Below are 10007 nucleotides of genomic sequence, written 5' to 3'. Positions count from 1 at the left end.
TCGCTTATACGACATGGTCGAGTTTGGTTGCCTTCCTGCGAGTGAGAACCAACTCGGCTGGGTTCGGAGAGCCACTACTCACTCTTCCTTCAGCTGTCATATAATAAACACGTGCATTAACATGCCAGTCGTCTCATTCGTTCATCCTCCATAACTGGTGACCCCGACGTGATGGGGGGGGGGGGGAGTGATGTGGCGGCTCGCTTAGTTATACTCGAATTAGGTGAATTGCATTAGGCGAACTTACAGTGAATCCGGTAGATTTGGCTACTTGATACAGTGTTGTCAGCGCGATTGATCAGTGTTGTAGTTAAAATAATTGAATAAAAAATAGGTAGTCGTAACTAGAGTTGTGCCAACAGGAAAAACCCGTTTTATTCCCAGGAATAAACCGGGTTGTCCCCCGGAAATTTAAAAATCTGTCAAGCTTACACAAGCGCCACAATCTGTCACAAGCACAAAATCACAAGCGCCACAATCTGCGCAATACGCTCACGCAGGAGACAGCAGAGACCCACCTCAGGTCGCGGTGCTCTTATCGAGTCCTACGTCTCAGAAAAGCGCCCCTGGCGTCTCCTTTCCCTTTCGAACTGTAACTTCTCCCCGATCACAGAGGCAGCAAAGGCCTCCCAAGCCGGCCAGCTCCCTCTGTCGCGGAGCATCGAACCCATCACCATCCCCGTCCATAGCGTTTCCTCCCCGATCACGGCTTTGAGGGCCTCCCTTGGGGCGTCCCACGCAGGACAGTGAAGCAATGTGTGCTCTGCGTCATCGTCAGCTGCTTCACAGTGGTGGCAGCTTGGTGTTGCTTCTTTCCCTATCTTGTGCAGATAGGTTCCGAAGCAACCGTGTCCTGTCAACAACTGGGTGAGGTGGAAGTTCAGGTCACCGTGTTTCCTTCCGCACCATTGCTTCAGGTCCCCGACGAGCTTTTGCGTCCACCTTCCCCCAGTGGCTGACTCCCACCGCTGCTGCCACTGTATCATGGTGGCATCCCTCACTTCGCTTTTTTTCAGCCCGCCGTGTGTCGCCTTTCGCTCAACCGCAAGCAGGTCCACAGGCGGTGTGCCAGCGAGCACCAGTGCGGCATCTTCCGATACCGTGCGGTACGCCGAGACGACCCTCAGAGCACTCCGCCTCTGCACTCCAGCCGTTTTCCGCCTAGTGCGCACCACTTTAAGGGAGTCACACCAGACAGGAGCGCCGTATAGGAGTACAGAGTGGACCACCGAGTTCAGGAGTATCCTCCTAACACTCTTAGGCCCCCCTACATTCGGCGTGAGGTGGGCTAACTGACAGGCAGTCACGTCTGCCCTGGTGGATCCACATGTCTGCCCGCTCCACATGCTCCGTGATCCTGAGCTTCCGGTCGAGCTGGATTCCGAGGTATCGCGCCGAGTTACGGAACGGTACCTACAAACCCTCCAGCTCCAATTTCGGTGGGCCGAAACCTCTTCGTCTGGTGAAGAACACTGCCTCCGCCTTCTGGACTGCTAGTTCCAGCCCAGCGCGATTTAGCCATGTCTTCACCCGATAGAGCGCATCATTGCCGCAGATCTCCACGCTTCTGAGGGATTTCGCAAATACCGTGATTGCGACATCGTCCGCAAAAGCAACGGCACTGGCACCCTCCGGGAGCTCTACACTCAGTAGCCCGTCATACATAGCGTTCCACAGGAATGGTCCGAGGACAGAGCCCTGCGGTACACCCGACGAGAGTCGCCGCCAGGAGAGTCCAATTTGTATTTGAGTTGGATATTAGTTATTGTCGTTTTTACGAAATGCAAGTGGCAAATATGTCGATCTCGGAATTCGAAATCGTTCCCCCCTTCCCCCTTGCTTGATCTCTGTATAATTTATATAAAATACAGTCGCCATACAAACAGACTTACAACCTGTTGTTATTATATAATCTCCCGCCCTTTTTCCACATCACGCATCCCATGCACACTACACTAATACATAGATACCGATATTATTGACTTGGATGCTATAGACCAGTCCACTACTTCTGAATCTTCATGCATTGAATCTACTGCACGTTTACTTAGCATAAACCATAGGCGAATATAATCATATTTTGACAATATTACTGATTCTGAATGTCATCAACTTGATAGAGCATTTGCTAAAGCAATATACATATGTATCAAACTGTCCTTTATCTATTGTTAAAATATAAATACATACATAAAATTTTCAATGTTTAAGAGGATCTTGTATTACATATATTAAATGTATTTTATGCATAAATTTTGAATAAATATGATATTTGACATTCAAATAATTTTATAAAAAGTCTTATATTTAAATTAATATGACCTTTCTTTAATAATTACCTATGTACTAAAAGGTAATTGGACTATTCGTCACATTGCGGTGGTCACAAAGACAATTTTTCCATGAAAATCGCAAATACACAATATTTGGCACTCGAGTTCTCGTTAGTATGATAGTTATCGTTAGTATGATGGACTTTTCGGCTGCCAGATGTTCCATTATACAGATTTTTTTAATCTCTTGTCATATCCTTTATAGTGTTTACTTTTTTTGTCTTTTACCATATTAATGTTATGAGTAATTAGTGTTTTATCTCATTATCTATACTAAGCGATTAGGCCCCGTGGACCTATCGGCTTCCGCCGTCTTCCCCATATATTCTCATAAATAAATAATATAATTTGTAGAAAAACACCTGTTGCTTTGTTGTGTCTTAAATAAAATAGCAGTGAGATTTATTGACATCGTGTCTAGTAATGATTCGCAATAAAGAGCAACAGTTGGTTTTTGTACAAGTCATGCAGTAGTCGACCATTATACACCCATATCCCAATGAAGTATTGATTAATTCTGAAAACCTTTGGCCTTCAGTTAATATTGTATCGGCTAGCAACACAGAATTTTTTCACTATCGGTTTTTCGTCAGCCACAGCTTGTCAGTCTACGACGTCACGATGTGTGCCTTAGAGCTGGACCCCACCATCTGCCAAGCTCTGCGATTGCTGCACTCTTCGAGCAGCGATTCTACCGACCAATTGCGTTCAGCTTTAGATGAGGTGAAATATTTGGACACGGGGCGAGAGAAGGAAAAGGAACGCGAAAAGGAGAAAGATACTGATCTGGTTGAGGTACTGTTTAGTTTGAGATCTTAGCAACTTGTAACATATTGCATTTTTATATTCATATTTTTATATTTTCAAATTTTTATATTTTTATGTTTCATATTTTTATATATTTATCTTTCATATTATTATTTTTCATTATAATTTTATTTCTCATGTTTTTTATATTTCTATATTTCATGTATTTACAATTTTATATTTTTATTTTTACAATTTATATTTTTATATTTTATATTTTTACAATTTCGTATTTTTATATTTTTATATTTCATGTTTTTACAATTTTGTATTTTTATATTTTTATATTTCATGTTTTAACAATTTTGTATTTTTGTATTTGTTTTATCCATATTTGTCTTTTAATTAATATATAATATTATTATAATATAATAGGAATTAATTTCCTTTTTATATAACCATAGTGTCGACTTGGAGTTGATCTGTAAAGTCACTATGGCAAATTTGTGAATAAATAAATAAATAAATAAATATATATATATGTAAAAACATCTGATTAAATCTCATGACAAAAGAAACTCAACCTTTGACTTTTCTAGGAGTGTCACAGTCCAATTATAAGCAGTGTATGACTTGTCTCGACGCTCTAGACTTCGACAATGCGAGCAGCATTAATTCTCCGCCGATGGTGATCGAATGTTCTTCGTCGTCGACTGCCAGCGGTCCGATATCTCCGGAAAAAGCCAATTCTGTGAGCCCCCCGCCTCAAATCCCGTTGGACGAGCTGCCTACTCCTCCCAAGGTTGTAACACCGACTATAAACATCATATCGGGCGATCAGCGGCTTCAGATTGTCAAAAAGAAGTCGAACAAACACCGTGAAAATAAGCGAAACAATACAAAATAAACACATTGCAATTTTTGTTTATCGTTTAACTTGCATAATCATAATGTTACATTTGGCCTCTTGGTGGTATATTCGGTATGTTGACAAAATTGTGAAATGTAACAAGAAAGGTTGACAATGTTTCAAAATCATCTAAAAAAAAAAAAAAATTATCAAAAATTAAATAAGTTTATTTGTGAAATTTACTAAATGTTTAAAATAAATAATTTAATCTCAAAATTGATGTATTGTGCTCACTATTATTTATTGTAATGTTGTATCCTGAATAATATCAAATATTTTAATTTCAAAATTGATGTAATATGTATTGTAACAATATGTCCTCGATAAATTCAAATACAGGTATTCCTCGACTTACGACGGAGATACGTTCCTGAACCTCGGTCGTAAGTCGAATCCGTCGTAAGTCGAGGAATATATTTATATTTTTTTTTTCGGTGATTTTACTTACTTTTATTAATACAGTAATTCAAATGAATTCATATTTAAATTTAAAAAAAAATCTACATCATCCGTACTTATTAATTATAAATTATACATCCTCATCACTTATCACATAAGTACAATCCATTTCTTCATCTTCAGTTTGAGATACAGTCGTATGAGTTTTTTTGAAAAATGTGTCTAATTTTGTTTGAAAATTATCCTGTATTTTTCCTCTATATATTTCTTGGTAGCATGCAAGATTTTCTTGAATCCTGCGGTTCACATTTGAAAATCTTTCAATGTCTGGTTCCATCACTTCAAACTTTTGTATTCCTTGATTAATTAAATTAAAAGCAGCAGCCATTTATTTCAATACAAATTTTTTCAGCGTTTCCGCAGATGTGATTGATTTATTTTCATCAATATCCTCTTCTGCAACCATTTGAGTTTCAAGATCTAATAATTCTGCGTTGGTTACATCTTTTAAATCATTTTCAAGAAGTTGGTTGATGTCTTCGTTATCTACGTCAAATTGTAGACGTTCGCAAAATTGTACGATTAGGTTAGTAATATCCTCGACATTTTTTTTTATTTTTCGTATATGCAAAGAGAAACGGGTTCAAATCGATAATTTTTAAATAATGAGCTTTAAGATACGCAATGGAATTCGCTTTTCAATCTTGTCTTCGATCCAAATCACTAGTAATTTTACCATTTGTTGAATGGGTCCGAGTCTTTTTTTTATTTATTATTTTAGATTTGAATGACAAGGACCCTTTGACGGCTTTACGATTTTTTTTATTGTTTTATCACTTCAAGTTTCATTTCTAAGTCTATCACCTTTCTCTTTTTTTAACAAGAGTTTATTTATCAGTCATTATCACGTTTCTTTATCACACATTATAAATCTTCTTATAAATAAAAATTTGAGCATTAATCAACACGAAATTAAGAAAATAAACATTCCAAAACAATAACGAACAGTTATGTAACAAACAGTAACGACCATATGAGTATGTTACCGTCGGGCGATTGGTGACGAAACCCAAAAGAATGAGTCATAACTTAATTTGTAAAACTACTGATATGTTTCATTTCTTCCGAAAGAGAATTCCCCGTTTTCATAACTCACATCCGCTTGAGATTTATCAATCAATTTTTGAAAAATAATTAATTAATAATTTTTTTTTTTTCGGTCGTAAGTGCGAACCGTCGTAAGTCGAGGACTACCTGTATTTGAATCTCAAATTGATGTATTGAGTTTACTATTATTTATTGTAATGTTGTATCCTGAATAATAACAAATAATTTAATCTCAAAATTGATGTAATATGTATTGTAACAATATGTCCTCGATAAATTAAAATATTTGAATCTCGAATTGATGAATTGTGCTTACTATTATTTATTGTAATGTTGTATCCCGGATAATATCAAATATTTTGTAGGCGGGGTAGGTAGTGTTGACCGTATCCCAGCCTAAAGAAACACTGTTGTGCTTGTTTTAAGTTGTTTTATTGTTTGCCCAAATATTGTACAAGTGAATTAGAATAATTGAGGAAGTTTTCTCGAAGCGGTTATTGGCTGTTGACTTGGTGTCGTGCGGGCCGCTGGATCTGCAATGTGCGGGCCGCTGGATCTGCAATGTGGTAGCTGGTCAGATGCTGGATGTCGACTGCTGTCGTGGTGGATGCTGCCTGTTGACTAGTCTGCTGCTGTGTGTCGACTCTTGTTGCTGTGGGTCGACTGAAGTTGTTTGGGATGGACCTCCTTTTATATTCTTTTTGGGGATCCACATGACCTGTGTTTGGCGATTGATTCCGAGAAGTGCACGTGGTGTTTACGTGTGCAAGTTATGCGAGGAATGAATGAAATTTGTTGTTTAGGGTGGACGTTTCTCGAATGTTTGGCGTCGTTTCACTCGATTTAGTTTAAAGGATACGGGTGTTCTTCGTGTCATTCTGATTGGGTTGTTGGGGTGGAATATGCTCGATTGTTTGGCGTCGTTCCACTCGATTTAGTATAATGGATGCAGGTGTTCTTCGATTCCGTGTCGTTCTGCTTGGTTTGTTGGGGTGGAATATGCTCGAATGTTTGGCGTCGTTCCACTCGATTTAAATTATTGGATGCAGGTGTTCTTCGTGTCATTCTACTTGGTTTGTTGGGGTGGAATATGCTCAAATGTTTGGCGTCGTTCCACTCGATTTAATTTAATGGATGCAGGTGTTCTTCGACTTGACATGACGTCAATGGTTGAGCGTGAGAAATGTATTCTCCGTCGCATTAGTTTTCGATAGTTTCGATTTGCGGAGATTCCTACAATTTTAATCTCAAAATTGATGTAAAATGGATTGTAACAATATGTCCTCGATAAATTAAAATATTTGAATATCAAATTGATGTATTGTGCTTACTATTATTTATTGTAATGTTGTATCCTGAATAATATCAAATATTTTAATCTCAAAATTCATGTTATATGTATTGAAACAATATGTCCTCGATAAATTAAAATATTTAAATCTCAAATTGATGTATTGTGCTCACTATTATTTATTGTAATGTTGAAATATCAAATATTTTAATAATATCAAATAATTAATAATATCAAATATTTTAATCTCAAAATTGATGTAATATGTATTATAACAATATGTCCTCGATAAATTTAAATATTTGAATGTCAAACTGATGTATTGTCCTTACAATTATTTATTGTAATGTTGTTTCCTGAATTATATCAAATATTTTAATCTCAAAATTAATGTAATATGTATTGTAACAATATGTCCTCGATAAATTAAAACATTTGAATCTCAAATTGATGTATTGTGCTTACTATTATTTATTGTAATGTTGTAACATCAAATATTTTAATAATATCAAATATTAAATATTTAATAATATCAAATATTTTAATCTCAAAATTGATGTTATATGTATTGTAACAATATGTCCTCGATAAATTAAATTATAAGAATCTCAAATTGATGTAATGTGCTCACTATTATTTATTGTAATGTTGTATCCTCAATAATAACAAATATTTTAATCTCAAAATTGATGTCATATGTATTGTAACAATATGTCCTCGACAAATTAAAATATTTTAATCTCAAAATGATGTATTGTGCTTACTACGATATATTGTAATGTTTTATCCTGAAGAATATCAAATATTTTAATCTCAAAATTGATGTAATATGTATTGAAACAATATGTCCTCGATAAATTAAAATATTTGAATCTCAAATTGATGTATTGTGCATACTATTATTTATTGTAATGTTGTATCCTGAAGAATATCAAATATTTTAATCTCGAAATTGATGTAATATTTATTGTAACAATATGTCCTCGACAAATTAAAATATTTGAATCTCAAATTGATGTATTGTATCAAATATTAAATATTTAATAATATCAAATATTTTAATCTCAAAATTGATGTATTATGTATTATAACAATATGTCCTCGATAAATTTAAATATTTTAATCTCAAACTGATGTATTGTGCTTACAATTATTTATTGTAATGTTGTTTCCTGAATAATATCAAATATTTTAATCTCAAAATTGATGTAATATGTATTGTAACAATATGTACTCGATAAGCTTAAATATTTGAATCGCAAATTGATGTTTTGTGCTCACTATTATTATTTGTAATATTGTATCCTGAAAAATATCAAATATTTTAATCTCAAAATTGATGTTGTATGTATTGCAACAATATGTCCTCGATAAATTAAAATATTTGAATCTCAAATTGATGTATTGTGCTCACTATTATTTATTGTATTGTTGTAATATCAAATATTTTAATAATATCAAATATTAAATATTTAATAATATCAAATATTTTAATCTCAAAATTGATGTAATATGTATTCTAACAATATGTCCTCGATAAATTAATATATTTGAATCTCAAACTGATGTATTGTGCTTACAATTATTTATTGTAATGTTGTTTCCTGAATAATATCAAATATTTTAATCTCAAAATTGATGTAATATGTATTGTAACAATATGTACTCGATAAATTAAAATATTTGAATCGCAAACTGATGTTTTGTGCTCACTATTATTATTTGTAATATTGTATCCTGAAAAATATCAAATATTTTAATCTCAAAATTGATGTTGTATGTATTGAAACAATATGTCCTCGATAAATTAAAATATTTGATTCTCAAATTGATGTATTGTGCTCACTATTATTTATTGTAATATTGTATCCTGAAAAATATCAAATATTTTATTCTCAAAATTGATGTTGTATGTATTGAAACAATATGTCCTCGACAAATTAAAATATTTGAATCTCAAATTGATGTATTGTATCAAATATTAAATATTTAATAATATCAAATATTTTAATCTCAAAATTGATGTATTATGTATTATAACAATATGTCCTCGATAAATTTAAATATTTTTATCTCAAACTGATGTATTGTGCTTACAATTATTTATTGTAATGTTGTTTCCTGAATAATATCAAATATTTTAATCTCAAAATTGATGTAATATGTATTGTAATAATATGTACTCGATAAGCTAAAATATTTGAATCGCAAATTGATGTTTTGTGCTCACTATTATTATTTGTAATATTGTATCCTGAAAAATATCAAATATTTTAATCTCAAAATTGATGTTGTATGTATTGAAACAATATGTCCTCGATAAATTAAAATATTTGAATCTCAAATTGATGTATTGTGCTCACTATTATTTATTGTATTGTTGTAATATCAAATATTTTAATAATATCAAATATTAAATATTTAATAATATCAAATATTTTAATCTCAAAATTGATGTAATATGTATTCTAACAATATGTCCTCGATAAATTTAAATATTTTAATCTCAAACTGATGTATTGTGCTTACAATTATTTATTGTAATGTTGTTTCCTGAATAATATCAAATATTTTAATCTCAAAAATGATGTAATATTTATTGTAACAAAATGTCCTCGATAAATTAAAATATTTGAATCTGAATAAATGTTGTAATGTAATTCTCAAGTAATGTTGTTTCCTGAATAATATCAAAAATTTTAATCTCAAAATTGATGTAATATGTAATATAACAATATGTCCTCGATAAATTTAAATATTTGAATCTCAAACTGATGTTTTGTGCTTACAATTATTTATTGTAATGTTGTTTCCTGAATTATATCAAATATGTTAATCTCAAAATTAATGTAATATGTATTGGAGCAATATGTCCTCGATAAATTAAAATATTTGAATCTCAAATTGATGTATTGTGCTCACTATTATTTATTGTAATGTTGTATCCTGAAGAATATCAAATATTTTAATCTCAAAATTGATGTAATATGTATTATAACAATATGTCCTCGATAAATTTAAATATTTGAATCTCAAACTGATGTATTGTGCTTACAATTATTTATTGTAATGTTGTTTCCTGAATAATATCAAATATTTTAATCTCAAAATTAATGTCATATGTATTGTAACAATATGTCCTCGATAAATTAAAATATTTGAATCTCAAATTGATGAATTGTGCTTACTATTATTTATTGTTATGTTGTAACATCAAATA

At 32.7% G+C, this 10007-nt stretch overlaps 1 long non-coding RNA gene across 1 annotated transcript; it reads left to right on the top strand.

Moving 5' to 3' along the window:
- The first annotated feature begins 2840 nt into the window (after positions 1-2840).
- Positions 2841-5792, top strand: LOC143922670 (uncharacterized). Its single transcript, XR_013261615.1, has 2 exons — positions 2841-3128; positions 3680-5792. It is a non-coding gene; the product is annotated as an uncharacterized LOC143922670 (long non-coding RNA).
- Positions 5793-10007: the final 4215 nt, after the last annotated feature.

The sequence above is a fragment of the Arctopsyche grandis genome, chromosome 2 (genome assembly GCF_051622035.1).
Source record: "Arctopsyche grandis isolate Sample6627 chromosome 2, ASM5162203v2, whole genome shotgun sequence".
Taxonomy (NCBI): domain Eukaryota; kingdom Metazoa; phylum Arthropoda; class Insecta; order Trichoptera; family Hydropsychidae; genus Arctopsyche; species Arctopsyche grandis.
This window is presented reverse-complemented; position numbering and strand designations above follow the sequence as displayed.